Below are 17478 nucleotides of genomic sequence, written 5' to 3'. Positions count from 1 at the left end.
TGACTTCAAAGAGATGCAGAATGACTTCAAAGTGATGCAGAACGACTTCAAAGAGATGCAGAATGACTATAAAGAGATGCAGAATGACTTCAAAGAGATGCAGAATGACTTCAAAGAGATACAGAATGACTATTAAAAGATGCAAACTGACTATAAAGAGATGCAGAATGACTTCAAAAGAGATGCAGAATGACTTCAAAGAGATGTAGAATGACTATAAAAAGATTCAAACTGACTAAAAAAGAGATGAAGAATGACTTCAAAGAGATGCAGAACGACTATAAACAGATGTAGAATCGCATCAAAGAGATGTAGAATGACCATAAAGAGATACAGAATGACTTCAAAGAGATGCAAACTGACTACAAAGAGACACTTAATGAATTGCTTCAAAGGATGCAGAATGATTAAAGAGATGCAGAATGACGTCAAAGAGATGCAGAACGACTTCAACGAGATGTAGAATGACTATGAACAGATGCAGAATGAATTTAAACAGATGTAGAATGACATCAAAGAGATGCAGAATGACTATAAAGAGATGCAGAATGACTTCAAAGAGATGTAGAATGACTATAAAGAGATGCAGAATGACTTTAAAAGAGATACAGAACGACTTCAAAGAGATACAGAATGACTATAAAGAGATGCAGAATGACTTCAAAGAGATACAGAACGACTTCAAAGAGATACAGAATGACTATAAAAAGATGCAAACTGACTTCAAAGAGATGCAGAATGACTTCAAAGAGATGCAGAATGACTATAAAGAGATGCAGAATGACTTCAAAGTGATGCAGAACGACTTCAAAGAGATGCAGAATGACTATAAAGAGATGCAGAATGACTTCAAAGAGATGCAGAATGACTTCAAAGAGATACAGAATGACTTCAAAGAGATACAGAATGACTATTAAAAGATGCAAACTGACTATAAAGAGATGCAGAATGACTTCAAAAGAGATGCAGAATGACTTCAAAGAGATGCAGAATGACTTCAAAGAGATGCAGAACGACTTCAAAGAGATGTAGAATGACTATAAAAAGATTCAAACTGACTAAAAAAGAGATGAAGAATGACTTCAAAGAGATGCAGAACGACTTCAAAGAAATGCAGAATGACTATAAAGAGATGCAGAATGACTATAAACAGATGTAGAATGACATCAAAGAGATGTAGAATGACTATAAAGAGATACAGAATGACTTCAAAGAGATGCAAACTGACTACAAAGAGACACTTAACGAATTGCTTCAAAGGATGCAGAATGATTAAAGAGATGCAGAATGACGTCAAAGAGATGCAGAACGACTTCAACGAGATGTAGAATGACTATAAACAGATGCAGAATGAATTTAAACAGATGTAGAATGGCTATAAAGAGATGCAGGTGGACTTCAAAGAGATGCAGAATGACTTCAAAGAGATGCAGAATGACTATAAAGAGATGCAGAATGACTTTAAAAGAGATACAGAACGACTTCAAAGAGATACAGAATGACTATAAAAAGATGCAAACTGACTTCAAAGAGATGCAGAATGACTTCAAAGAGATGCAGAATGACTATAAAGAGATGCAGAATGACTTCAAAAAGATGCAGAATGACTTCAAAGAGATGCAGAATGACTATAAAGAGATGCAGAATGACTTCAAAGAGATGCAGAATGACTTCAAAGAGATGCAGAACGACTTCAAAGAGATGTAGAATTACTATAAAGAGATGCAGAATGACTTCAAAGAGATACAGAACTACTTCAAAGAAATACAGAATGACTATAAAAAGATGCAAACTGACTATAAAGAGATGCACAATGACTTTCAAAGAGATGCAGAATGACTTCAAAGAGATGCAGAATGACTTCAAAGAGATGCAGAATGACTATAAAGAGATGCAGAATGACTTCAAAGTGATGCAGAACGACTTCAAAGAGATGCAGAATGACTATAAAGAGATGCAGAATGACTTCAAAGAGATGCAGAATGACTTCAAAGAGATGCAGAACGACTTCAAAGAGATGTAGAATTACTATAAAGAGATGCAGAATGACTTCAAAGAGATACAGAACGACTTCAAAGAAATACAGAATGACTATAAAAAGATGCAAACTGACTATAAAGAGATGCACAATGACTTTCAAAGAGATGCAGAATGACTTCAAAGAGATGCAGAATGACTTCAAAGAGATGCAGAACGACTTCAAAGAGATGCAGGATGACTATAAAGAGATGCAGAAAGACTTCAAAGAAATGCAGAATGACTTCAAAGAGATGTAGAATGACTAAAACGAGATGCAGAATGACTATAAAGAGATGCAGAATGACTATAAAGAGTTGCAGAATGACTTCAAAGAGATGCAGAACGACTTCAAAGAGATGTAGAATGACTATAAAGAGATGCAGAATGACTTCAAAGAGATACAGAACGACTTCAAAGAGATACAGAATGACTATAAAAAGATGCAAACTGACTAAAAAAGAGATGAAGAATGACTTCAAAGAGATGCAGAACGACTTCAAAGAGATGCAGAATGACTATAAAGAGATGCAAAATGACTATAAACAGATGTAGAATGACATCAAAGAGATGTAGAATGACCATAAAGAGATACAGAATGACTTCAAAGAGATGTAGAATGACTATAAAGAGATACAGAATGACTATAAAAAGATGCAAACTGACTTCAAAGAGATGCAGAATGACTATAAAGAGATGCAGAATGACTTCAAAGTGATGCAGAACGACTTCAAAGAGATGCAGAATGACTATAAAGAGATGCAGAATGACTTCAAAGAGATGCAGAATGACTTCAAAGAGATGCAGAACGACTTCAAAGAGATGTAGAATTACTATAAAGAGATGCAGAATGACTTCAAAGAAATACAGAATGACTTCAAAGAGATACAGAATGACTATTAAAATATGCAAACTGACTATAAAGAGATGCAGAATGACTTCAAAAGAGATGCAGAATGACTTCAAAGAGATGCAGAATGACTTCAAAGAGATGCAGAATGACTTCAAAGAGATGCAGAACGACTTCAAAGAGATGTAGAATGACTATAAAAAGATTCAAACTGACTAAAAAAGAGATGAAGAATGACTTCAAAGAGATGCAGAATGACTTCAAAGAGATGCAGAACGACTTCAAAGAGATGTAGAATTACTATAAAGAGATGCAGAATGACTTCAAAGAAATACAGAATGACTTCAAAGAGATACAGAATGACTATTAAAATATGCAAACTGACTATAAAGAGATGCAGAATGACTTCAAAAGAGATGCAGAATGACTTCAAAGAGATGCAGAATGACTTCAAAGAGATGCAGAATGACTTCAAAGAGATGCAGAACGACTTCAAAGAGATGTAGAATGACTATAAAAAGATTCAAACTGACTAAAAAAGAGATGAAGAATGACTTCAAAGAGATGCAGAACGACTTCAAAGAAATGCAGAATGACTATAAAGAGATGCAGAATGACTATAAACAGATGTAGAATGACATCAAAGAGATGTAGAATGACTATAAAGAGATACAGAATGACTTCAAAGAGATGCAAACTGACTACAAAGAGACACTTAACGAATTGCTTCAAAGGATGCAGAATGATTAAAGAGATGCAGAATGACGTCAAAGAGATGCAGAACGACTTCAACGAGATGTAGAATGACTATAAACAGATGCAGAATGAATTTAAACAGATGTAGAATGGCTATAAAGAGATGCAGATGGACTTCAAAGAGATGCAGAATGACTTCAAAGAGATGTATGATGTTTTCAAAGAGATGCAGAATGACTACAAAGAGATGCAGAATGACTTCAAAGAGATGCATAATGACTTCAAAGAGATGCAGAATGACTTCAAAGAGATGCAGAATGACTATAAAGAGATGCAGAAAGACTTCAAAGAAATGCAGAATAACTTCAAATAGATGTTGAATGCCTAAAACGAGATGCAGTATGACTATAAAGAGATGCAGAAAGACTTCAAAGAAATGCAGAATGACTTCAAAGAGATGTAGAATGACTATAAAGAGTTGCAGAATGACTTCAAAGAGATGCAGAATGACTATAAAGAGATGCAGAATGACTTCAAAGAAATGCAAAATGACTTCAAAAAGTTGCAGAATGACTATAAAAAGATGCAGAATGACTTCAGAGATGCAGAATGACTTCAAAGAGATGTATAATGATTTCAAAGAGATGCAGAATGACTTCAAATAGATGTTGAATGCCTAAAACGAGATGCAGAATGACTATAAAGAGATGCAGAATGACTATAAAGAGATGCAGAATGACTTCAAAGAGATGTAGAATGACTATAAAGAGATGCAGAATGACTTCAAAGAGATGCAGAATGACTTCAAAGAGATGCAGAATGACTTCAAAGTGATGCAGAACGACTTCAAAGAGATGCAGAATGACTATAAAGAGATGCAGAATGACTTCAAAGAGATGCAGAATGACTTCAAAGAGATACAGAATGACTATTAAAAGATGCAAACTGACTATAAAGAGATGCAGAATGACTTCAAAAGAGATGCAGAATGACTTCAAAGAGATACAGAATGACTATTAAAAGATGCAAACTGACTATAAAGAGATGCAGAATGACTTCAAAGAGATGCAGAATGACTTCAAAGAGATACAGAATGACTATTAAAAGATGCAAACTGACTATAAAGAGATGCAGAATGACTTCAAAAGAGATGCAGAATGACTTCAAAGAGATGTAGAATGACTATAAAAAGATTCAAACTGACTAAAAAAGAGATGAAGAATGACTTCAAAGAGATGCAGAACGACTATAAACAGATGTAGAATGGCATCAAAGAGATGTAGAATGACCATAAAGAGATACAGAATGACTTCAAAGAGATGCAAACTGACTACAAAGAGACACTTAATGAATTGCTTCAAAGGATGCAGAATGATTAAAGAGATGCAGAATGACGTCAAAGAGATGCAGAACGACTTCAACGAGATGTAGAATGACTATGAACAGATGCAGAATGAATTTAAACAGATGTAGAATGACATCAAAGAGATGCAGAATGACTATAAAGAGATGCAGAATGACTTCAAAGAGATGTAGAATGACTATAAAGAGATGCAGAATGACTTTAAAAGAGATACAGAACGACTTCAAAGAGATACAGAATGACTATAAAGAGATGCAGAATGACTTCAAAGAGATACAGAACGACTTCAAAGAGATACAGAATGACTATAAAAAGATGCAAACTGACTTCAAAGAGATGCAGAATGACTTCAAAGAGATGCAGAATGACTATAAAGAGATGCAGAATGACTTCAAAGTGATGCAGAACGACTTCAAAGAGATGCAGAATGACTATAAAGAGATGCAGAATGACTTCAAAGAGATGCAGAATGACTTCAAAGAGATACAGAATGACTTCAAAGAGATACAGAATGACTATTAAAAGATGCAAACTGATTATAAAGAGATGCAGAATGACTTCAAAAGAGATGCAGAATGACTTCAAAGAGATGCAGAATGACTTCAAAGAGATGCAGAACGACTTCAAAGAGATGTAGAATGACTATAAAAAGATTCAAACTGACTAAAAAAGAGATGAAGAATGACTTCAAAGAGATGCAGAACGACTTCAAAGAAATGCAGAATGACTATAAAGAGATGCAGAATGACTATAAACAGATGTAGAATGACATCAAAGAGATGTAGAATGACTATAAAGAGATACAGAATGACTTCAAAGAGATGCAAACTGACTACAAAGAGACACTTAACGAATTGCTTCAAAGGATGCAGAATGATTAAAGAGATGCAGAATGACGTCAAAGAGATGCAGAACGACTTCAACGAGATGTAGAATGACTATAAACAGATGCAGAATGAATTTAAACAGATGTAGAATGGCTATAAAGAGATGCAGGTGGACTTCAAAGAGATGCAGAATGACTTCAAAGAGATGCAGAATGACTATAAAGAGATGCAGAATGACTTTAAAAGAGATACAGAACGACTTCAAAGAGATACAGAATGACTATAAAAAGATGCAAACTGACTTCAAAGAGATGCAGAATGACTTCAAAGAGATGCAGAATGACTATAAAGAGATGCAGAATGACTTCAAAAAGATGCAGAATGACTTCAAAGAGATGCAGAATGACTATAAAGAGATGCAGAATGACTTCAAAGAGATGCAGAATGACTTCAAAGAGATGCAGAACGACTTCAAAGAGATGTAGAATTACTATAAAGAGATGCAGAATGACTTCAAAGAGATACAGAACTACTTCAAAGAAATACAGAATGACTATAAAAAGATGCAAACTGACTATAAAGAGATGCACAATGACTTTCAAAGAGATGCAGAATGACTTCAAAGAGATGCAGAATGACTTCAAAGAGATGCAGAATGACTATAAAGAGATGCAGAATGACTTCAAAGTGATGCAGAACGACTTCAAAGAGATGCAGAATGACTATAAAGAGATGCAGAATGACTTCAAAGAGATGCAGAATGACTTCAAAGAGATGCAGAACGACTTCAAAGAGATGTAGAATTACTATAAAGAGATGCAGAATGACTTCAAAGAGATACAGAACGACTTCAAAGAAATACAGAATGACTATAAAAAGATGCAAACTGACTATAAAGAGATGCACAATGACTTTCAAAGAGATGCAGAATGACTTCAAAGAGATGCAGAATGACTTCAAAGAGATGCAGAACGACTTCAAAGAGATGCAGGATGACTATAAAGAGATGCAGAAAGACTTCAAAGAAATGCAGAATGACTGCAAAGAGATGTAGAATGACTAAAACGAGATGCAGAATGACTATAAAGAGATGCAGAATGACTATAAAGAGTTGCAGAATGACTTCAAAGAGATGCAGAACGACTTCAAAGAGATGTAGAATGACTATAAAGAGATGCAGAATGACTTCAAAGAGATACAGAACGACTTCAAAGAGATACAGAATGACTATAAAAAGATGCAAACTGACTAAAAAAGAGATGAAGAATGACTTCAAAGAGATGCAGAACGACTTCAAAGAGATGCAGAATGACTATAAAGAGATGCAAAATGACTATAAACAGATGTAGAATGACATCAAAGAGATGTAGAATGACCATAAAGAGATACAGAATGACTTCAAAGAGATGTAGAATGACTATAAAGAGATACAGAATGACTATAAAAAGATGCAAACTGACTTCAAAGAGATGCAGAATGACTATAAAGAGATGCAGAATGACTTCAAAGTGATGCAGAACGACTTCAAAGAGATGCAGAATGACTATAAAGAGATGCAGAATGACTTCAAAGAGATGCAGAATGACTTCAAAGAGATGCAGAACGACTTCAAAGAGATGTAGAATTACTATAAAGAGATGCAGAATGACTTCAAAGAAATACAGAATGACTTCAAAGAGATACAGAATGACTATTAAAATATGCAAACTGACTATAAAGAGATGCAGAATGACTTCAAAAGAGATGCAGAATGACTTCAAAGAGATGCAGAATGACTTCAAAGAGATGCAGAACGACTTCAAAGAGATGTAGAATGACTATAAAAAGATTCAAACTGACTAAAAAAGAGATGAAGAATGACTTCAAAGAGATGCAGAATGACTTCAAAGAGATGCAGAACGACTTCAAAGAGATGTAGAATTACTATAAAGAGATGCAGAATGACTTCAAAGAAATACAGAATGACTTCAAAGAGATACAGAATGACTATTAAAATATGCAAACTGACTATAAAGAGATGCAGAATGACTTCAAAAGAGATGCAGAATGACTTCAAAGAGATGCAGAATGACTTCAAAGAGATGCAGAATGACTTCAAAGAGATGCAGAACGACTTCAAAGAGATGTAGAATGACTATAAAAAGATTCAAACTGACTAAAAAAGAGATGAAGAATGACTTCAAAGAGATGCAGAACGACTTCAAAGAAATGCAGAATGACTATAAAGAGATGCAGAATGACTATAAACAGATGTAGAATGACATCAAAGAGATGTAGAATGACTATAAAGAGATACAGAATGACTTCAAAGAGATGCAAACTGACTACAAAGAGACACTTAACGAATTGCTTCAAAGGATGCAGAATGATTAAAGAGATGCAGAATGACGTCAAAGAGATGCAGAACGACTTCAACGAGATGTAGAATGACTATAAACAGATGCAGAATGAATTTAAACAGATGTAGAATGGCTATAAAGAGATGCAGATGGACTTCAAAGAGATGCAGAATGACTTCAAAGAGATGTATGATGTTTTCAAAGAGATGCAGAATGACTACAAAGAGATGCAGAATGACTTCAAAGAGATGCATAATGACTTCAAAGAGATGCAGAATGACTTCAAAGAGATGCAGAATGACTATAAAGAGATGCAGAAAGACTTCAAAGAAATGCAGAATAACTTCAAATAGATGTTGAATGCCTAAAACGAGATGCAGTATGACTATAAAGAGATGCAGAAAGACTTCAAAGAAATGCAGAATGACTTCAAAGAGATGTAGAATGACTATAAAGAGTTGCAGAATGACTTCAAAGAGATGCAGAATGACTATAAAGAGATGCAGAATGACTTCAAAGAAATGCAAAATGACTTCAAAAAGTTGCAGAATGACTATAAAAAGATGCAGAATGACTTCAGAGATGCAGAATGACTTCAAAGAGATGTATAATGATTTCAAAGAGATGCAGAATGACTTCAAATAGATGTTGAATGCCTAAAACGAGATGCAGAATGACTATAAAGAGATGCAGAATGACTATAAAGAGATGCAGAATGACTTCAAAGAGATGTAGAATGACTATAAAGAGATGCAGAATGACTTCAAAGAGATGCAGAATGACTTCAAAGAGATGCAGAATGACTTCAAAGTGATGCAGAACGACTTCAAAGAGATGCAGAATGACTATAAAGAGATGCAGAATGACTTCAAAGAGATGCAGAATGACTTCAAAGAGATACAGAATGACTATTAAAAGATGCAAACTGACTATAAAGAGATGCAGAATGACTTCAAAAGAGATGCAGAATGACTTCAAAGAGATACAGAATGACTATTAAAAGATGCAAACTGACTATAAAGAGATGCAGAATGACTTCAAAGAGATGCAGAATGACTTCAAAGAGATACAGAATGACTATTAAAAGATGCAAACTGACTATAAAGAGATGCAGAATGACTTCAAAAGAGATGCAGAATGACTTCAAAGAGATGTAGAATGACTATAAAAAGATTCAAACTGACTAAAAAAGAGATGAAGAATGACTTCAAAGAGATGCAGAACGACTATAAACAGATGTAGAATGGCATCAAAGAGATGTAGAATGACCATAAAGAGATACAGAATGACTTCAAAGAGATGCAAACTGACTACAAAGAGACACTTAATGAATTGCTTCAAAGGATGCAGAATGATTAAAGAGATGCAGAATGACGTCAAAGAGATGCAGAACGACTTCAACGAGATGTAGAATGACTATGAACAGATGCAGAATGAATTTAAACAGATGTAGAATGACATCAAAGAGATGCAGAATGACTATAAAGAGATGCAGAATGACTTTAAAAGAGATACAGAACGACTTCAAAGAGATACAGAATGACTATAAAGAGATGCAGAATGACTTCAAAGAGATGCAGAATGACTATAAAGAGATGCAGAATGACATCAAAGAGATGCAGAATGACTATAAAGAGATACAGAATGACTTCAAAGAGATGTATGATGTTTTCAAAGAGATGCAGAATGACTATAAAGAGATACAGAATGACTATAAAAAGATGCAAACTGACTTCAAAGAGATGCAGAATGACTATAAAGAGATGCAGAATGACTTCAAAGTGATGCAGAACGACTTCAAAGAGATGCAGAATGACTATAAAGAGATGCAGAATGACTTCAAAGAAATACAGAATGACTTCAAAGAGATACAGAATGACTATTAAAATATGCAAACTGACTATAAAGAGATGCAGAATGACTTCAAAAGAGATGCAGAATGACTTCAAAGAGATGCAGAATGACTTCAAAGAGATGCAGAATGACTTCAAAGAGATGCAGAACGACTTCAAAGAGATGTAGAATGACTATAAAAAGATTCAAACTGACTAAAAAAGAGATGAAGAATGACTTCAAAGAGATGCAGAACGACTTCAAAGAAATGCAGAATGACTATAAAGAGATGCAGAATGACTATAAACAGATGTAGAATGACATCAAAGAGATGTAGAATGACTATAAAGAGATACAGAATGACTTCAAAGAGATGCAAACTGACTACAAAGAGACACTTAACGAATTGCTTCAAAGGATGCAGAATGATTAAAGAGATGCAGAATGACGTCAAAGAGATGCAGAACGACTTCAACGAGATGTAGAATGACTATAAACAGATGCAGAATGAATTTAAACAGATGTAGAATGGCTATAAAGAGATGCAGATGGACTTCAAAGAGATGCAGAATGACTTCAAAGAGATGTATGATGTTTTCAAAGAGATGCAGAATGACTATAAAGAGATGCAGAAAGACTTCAAAGAAATGCAGAATGACTATAAAAAGATGCAAACTGACTTCAAAGAGATGCAGAATGACTACAAAGAGATGCAGAATGACTTCAAAGAGATGCATAATGACTTCAAAGAGATGCAGAATGACTTCAAAGAGATGCAGAATGACTATAAAGAGATGCAGAAAGACTTCAAAGAAATGCAGAATAACTTCAAATAGATGTTGAATGCCTAAAACGAGATGCAGTATGACTATAAAGAGATGCAGAAAGACTTCAAAGAAATGCAGAATGACTTCAAAGAGATGTAGAATGACTATAAAGAGTTGCAGAATGACTTCAAAGAGATGCAGAATGACTATAAAGAGATGCAGAATGACTTCAAAGAAATGCAAAATGACTTCAAAAAGTTGCAGAATGACTATAAAAAGATGCAGAATGACTTCAGAGATGCAGAATGACTTCAAAGAGATGTATAATGATTTCAAAGAGATGCAGAATGACTACAAAGAGATGCAGAATGACTATAAAGAGATGCAGAATGACTTTAAAAGAGATACAGAACGACTTCAAAGAGATACAGAATGACTATAAAGAGATGCAGAATGACTTCAAAGAGATACAGAACGACTTCAAAGAGATACAGAATGACTATAAAAAGATGCAAACTGACTTCAAAGAGATGCAGAATGACTATAAAGAGATGCAGAATTACTTCAAAGAGATGCAGAATGACTTCAAAGAGACACTTAATGAATTGCTTCAAAGGATGCAGAATGATTAAAGAGATGCAGAATGACGTCAAAGAGATGCAGAACGACTTCAACGAGATGTAGAATGACTATAAACAGATGCAGAATGAATTTAAACAGATGTAGAATGGCTATAAAGAGATGCAGATGGACTTCAAAGAGATGCAGAATGACTTCAAAGAGATGTATGATGTTTTCAAAGAGATGCAGAATGACTACAAAGAGATGCAGAATGACTTCAAAGAGATGCATAATGACTTCAAAGAGATGCAGAATGACTTCAAAGAGATGCAGAATGACTATAAAGAGATGCAGAAAGACTTCAAAGAAATGCAGAATAACTTCAAATAGATGTTGAATGCCTAAAACGAGATGCAGTATGACTATAAAGAGATGCAGAAAGACTTCAAAGAAATGCAGAATGACTTCAAAGAGATGTAGAATGACTATAAAGAGTTGCAGAATGACTTCAAAGAGATGCAGAATGACTATAAAGAGATGCAGAATGACTTCAAAGAAATGCAAAATGACTTCAAAAAGTTGCAGAATGACTATAAAAAGATGCAGAATGACTTCAGAGATGCAGAATGACTTCAAAGAGATGTATAATGATTTCAAAGAGATGCAGAATGACTACAAAGAGATGCAGAATGACTATAAAGAGATGCAGAATGACTTTAAAAGAGATACAGAACGACTTCAAAGAGATACAGAATGACTATAAAGAGATGCAGAATGACTTCAAAGAGATACAGAACGACTTCAAAGAGATACAGAATGACTATAAAAAGATGCAAACTGACTTCAAAGAGATGCAGAATGACTATAAAGAGATGCAGAATTACTTCAAAGAGATGCAGAATGACTTCAAAGAGACACTTAATGAATTGCTTCAAAGGATGCAGAATGATTAAAGAGATGCAGAATGACGTCAAAGAGATGCAGAACGACTTCAACGAGATGTAGAATGACTATGAACAGATGCAGAATGAATTTAAACAGATGTAGAATGGCTATAAAGAGATGCAGATGGACTTCAAAGAGATGCAGAATGACTTCAAAGAGATGCAGAATGACTTCAAAGAGATGCAGAACGACTTCAAAGAGATGTAGAATGACTATAAAAAGATTCAAACTGACTAAAAAAGAGATGAAGAATGACTTCAAAGAGATGCATAACGACTTCAAAGAAATGCAGAATGACTATAAAGAGATACAGAATGACTTCAAAGAGATGCAAACTGACTACAAAGAGACACTTAACGAATTGCTTCAAAGGATGCAGAATGATTAAAGAGATGCAGAATGACGTCAAAGAGATGCAGAACGACTTCAACGAGATGTAGAATGACTATAAACAGATGCAGAATGAATTTAAACAGATGTAGAATGGCTATAAAGAGATGCAGATGGACTTCAAAGAGATGCAGAATGACTTCAAAGAGATGCAGAATGACTTCAAAGAGATGCATAATGACTTCAAAGAGATGCAGAATGACTTCAAAGAGATGCAGAATGACTATAAAGAGATGCAGAAAGACTTCAAAGAAATGCAGAATAACTTCAAATAGATGTTGAATGCCTAAAACGAGATGCAGTATGACTATAAAGAGATGCAGAAAGACTTCAAAGAAATGCAGAATGACTTCAAAGAGATGTAGAATGACTATAAAGAGTTGCAGAATGACTTCAAAGAGATGCAGAATGACTATAAAGAGATGCAGAATGACTTCAAAGAAATGCAAAATGACTTCAAAAAGTTGCAGAATGACTATAAAAAGATGCAGAATGACTTCAGAGATGCAGAATGACTTCAAAGAGATGTATAATGATTTCAAAGAGATGCAGAATGACTTCAAATAGATGTTGAATGCCTAAAACGAGATGCAGAATGACTATAAAGAGATGCAGAATGACTTCAAAGAGATGCAGAATGACTTCAAAGAGATGCAGAATGACTTCAAAGTGATGCAGAACGACTTCAAAGAGATGCAGAATGACTATAAAGAGATGCAGAATGACTTCAAAGAGATGCAGAATGACTTCAAAGAGATACAGAATGACTATTAAAAGATGCAAACTGACTATAAAGAGATGCAGAATGACTTCAAAAGAGATGCAGAATGACTTCAAAGAGATGTAGAATGACTATAAAAAGATTCAAACTGACTAAAAAAGAGATGAAGAATGACTTCAAAGAGATGCAGAACGACTATAAACAGATGTAGAATCGCATCAAAGAGATGTAGAATGACCATAAAGAGATACAGAATGACTTCAAAGAGATGCAAACTGACTACAAAGAGACACTTAATGAATTGCTTCAAAGGATGCAGAATGATTAAAGAGATGCAGAATGACGTCAAAGAGATGCAGAACGACTTCAACGAGATGTAGAATGACTATGAACAGATGCAGAATGAATTTAAACAGATGTAGAATGACATCAAAGAGATGCAGAATGACTATAAAGAGATGCAGAATGACTTCAAAGAGATGTAGAATGACTATAAAGAGATGCAGAATGACTTTAAAAGAGATACAGAACGACTTCAAAGAGATACAGAATGACTATAAAGAGATGCAGAATGACTTCAAAGAGATACAGAACGACTTCAAAGAGATACAGAATGACTATAAAAAGATGCAAACTGACTTCAAAGAGATGCAGAATGACTTCAAAGAGATGCAGAATGACTATAAAGAGATGCAGAATGACTTCAAAGTGATGCAGAACGACTTCAAAGAGATGCAGAATGACTATAAAGAGATGCAGAATGACTTCAAAGAGATGCAGAATGACTTCAAAGAGATACAGAATGACTTCAAAGAGATACAGAATGACTATTAAAAGATGCAAACTGACTATAAAGAGATGCAGAATGACTTCAAAAGAGATGCAGAATGACTTCAAAGAGATGCAGAATGACTTCAAAGAGATGCAGAACGACTTCAAAGAGATGTAGAATGACTATAAAAAGATTCAAACTGACTAAAAAAGAGATGAAGAATGACTTCAAAGAGATGCAGAACGACTTCAAAGAAATGCAGAATGACTATAAAGAGATGCAGAATGACTATAAACAGATGTAGAATGACATCAAAGAGATGTAGAATGACTATAAAGAGATACAGAATGACTTCAAAGAGATGCAAACTGACTACAAAGAGACACTTAACGAATTGCTTCAAAGGATGCAGAATGATTAAAGAGATGCAGAATGACGTCAAAGAGATGCAGAACGACTTCAACGAGATGTAGAATGACTATAAACAGATGCAGAATGAATTTAAACAGATGTAGAATGGCTATAAAGAGATGCAGGTGGACTTCAAAGAGATGCAGAATGACTTCAAAGAGATGCAGAATGACTATAAAGAGATGCAGAATGACTTTAAAAGAGATACAGAACGACTTCAAAGAGATACAGAATGACTATAAAAAGATGCAAACTGACTTCAAAGAGATGCAGAATGACTTCAAAGAGATGCAGAATGACTATAAAGAGATGCAGAATGACTTCAAAAAGATGCAGAATGACTTCAAAGAGATGCAGAATGACTATAAAGAGATGCAGAATGACTTCAAAGAGATGCAGAATGACTTCAAAGAGATGCAGAACGACTTCAAAGAGATGTAGAATTACTATAAAGAGATGCAGAATGACTTCAAAGAGATACAGAACTACTTCAAAGAAATACAGAATGACTATAAAAAGATGCAAACTGACTATAAAGAGATGCACAATGACTTTGAAAGAGATGCAGAATGACTTCAAAGAGATGCAGAATGACTTCAAAGAGATGCAGAATGACTATAAAGAGATGCAGAATGACTTCAAAGTGATGCAGAACGACTTCAAAGAGATGCAGAATGACTATAAAGAGATGCAGAATGACTTCAAAGAGATGCAGAATGACTTCAAAGAGATGCAGAACGACTTCAAAGAGATGTAGAATTACTATAAAGAGATGCAGAATGACTTCAAAGAGATACAGAACGACTTCAAAGAAATACAGAATGACTATAAAAAGATGCAAACTGACTATAAAGAGATGCACAATGACTTTCAAAGAGATGCAGAATGACTTCAAAGAGATGCAGAATGACTTCAAAGAGATGCAGAATGACTTCAAAGAGATTCAGAACGACTTCAAAGAGATGCAGGATGACTATAAAGAGATGCAGAAAGACTTCAAAGAAATGCAGAATGACTTCAAAGAGATGTAGAATGACTAAAACGAGATGCAGAATGACTATAAAGAGATGCAGAATGACTATAAAGAGTTGCAGAATGACTTCAAAGAGATGCAGAATGACTATAAAGAGATGCAGAATGACTTCAAAGAAATGCAAAATGACTTCAAAAAGTTGCAGAATGACTATAAAAAGATGCAGAATGACTTCAGAGATGCAGAATGACTTCAAAGAGATGTATAATGACTTCAAAGAGATGTATGATGTTTTCAAAGAGATGCAGAATGACTACAAAGAGATGCAGAATGACTTCAAAGAGATGCATAATGACTATAAAGAGATGCAGAAAGACTTCAAAGAAATGCAGAATAACTTCAAATAGATGTTGAATGCCTAAAACGAGATGCAGAATGACTATAAAAAGTTGCAGAATGACTTGAAAGAGATGCAGAATGACTTGAAAGAGATGCAGAACGATTTCAAAGAGATGCAGAATGACTATAAAGAGATGCAGAATGACTTCAAAGAAATGGAGAATGACTTCAAAGAGATGCGGAATGACTATAAAGAGATGCAGAATGACTTCAAAGAGATGCAAACTGACTACAAAGAGACACTTAACGAATTGCTTCAAAGGATGCAGAATGATTAAAGAGATGCAGAATGACGTCAAAGAGATGCAGAACGACTTCAACGAGATGTAGAATGACTATAAACAGATGCAGAATGAATTTAAACAGATGTAGAATGGCTATAAAGAGATGCAGGTGGACTTCAAAGAGATGCAGAATGACTTCAAAGAGATGCAGAATGACTATAAAGAGATGCAGAATGACTTTAAAAGAGATACAGAACGACTTCAAAGAGATACAGAATGACTATAAAAAGATGCAAACTGACTTCAAAGAGATGCAGAATGACTATAAAGAGATGCAGAATGACTTCAAAGTGATGCAGAATGACTATAAAGAGATGCAGAATGACTTCAAAGAAATGGAGAATGACTTCAAAGAGATGCGGAATGACTATAAAGAGATGCAGAATGACTTCAAAGAGATGCAAACTGACTACAAAGAGACACTTAACGAATTGCTTCAAAGGATGCAGAATGATTAAAGAGATGCAGAATGACGTCAAAGAGATGCAGAACGACTTCAACGAGATGTAGAATGACTATAAACAGATGCAGAATGAATTTAAACAGATGTAGAATGGCTATAAAGAGATGCAGGTGGACTTCAAAGAGATGCAGAATGACTTCAAAGAGATGCAGAATGACTATAAAGAGATGCAGAATGACTTTAAAAGAGATACAGAACGACTTCAAAGAGATACAGAATGACTATAAAAAGATGCAAACTGACTTCAAAGAGATGCAGAATGACTATAAAGAGATGCAGAATGACTTCAAAGTGATGCAGAACGACTTCAAAGAGATGCAGAATGACTATAAAGAGATGCAGAATGACTTCAAAGAGATGCAGAATGACTTCAAAGAGATGCAGAACGACTTCAAAGAGATGTAGAATTACTATAAAGAGATGCAGAATGACTTCAAAGAGATACAGAACGACTTCAAAGAAATACAGAATGACTATAAAAAGATGCAAACTGACTATAAAGAGATGCACAATGACTTTCAAAGAGATGCAGAATGACTTCAAAGAGATGCAGAATGACTTCAAAGAGATGCAGAATGACTTCAAAGAGATGCAGAACGACTTCAAAGAGATGCAGGATGACTATAAAGAGATGCAGAAAGACTTCAAAGAAATGCAGAATGACTTCAAAGAGATGTAGAATGACTAAAACGAGATGCAGAATGACTATAAAGAGATGCAGAATTACTATAAAGAGTTGCAGAATGACTTCAAAGAGATGCAGAATGACTATAAAGAGATGCAGAATGACTTCAAAGAAATGCAAAATGACTTCAAAAAGTTGCAGAATGACTATAAAAAGATGCAGAATGACTTCAGAGATGCAGAA

The sequence above is a fragment of the Sebastes fasciatus genome, chromosome 13, assembly GCF_043250625.1.
Source record: "Sebastes fasciatus isolate fSebFas1 chromosome 13, fSebFas1.pri, whole genome shotgun sequence".
Lineage (NCBI taxonomy): Eukaryota > Metazoa > Chordata > Actinopteri > Perciformes > Sebastidae > Sebastes > Sebastes fasciatus.
The sequence above is the reverse complement of the archived record's forward strand: the minus strand, read 5'-3'. Positions refer to the sequence as shown.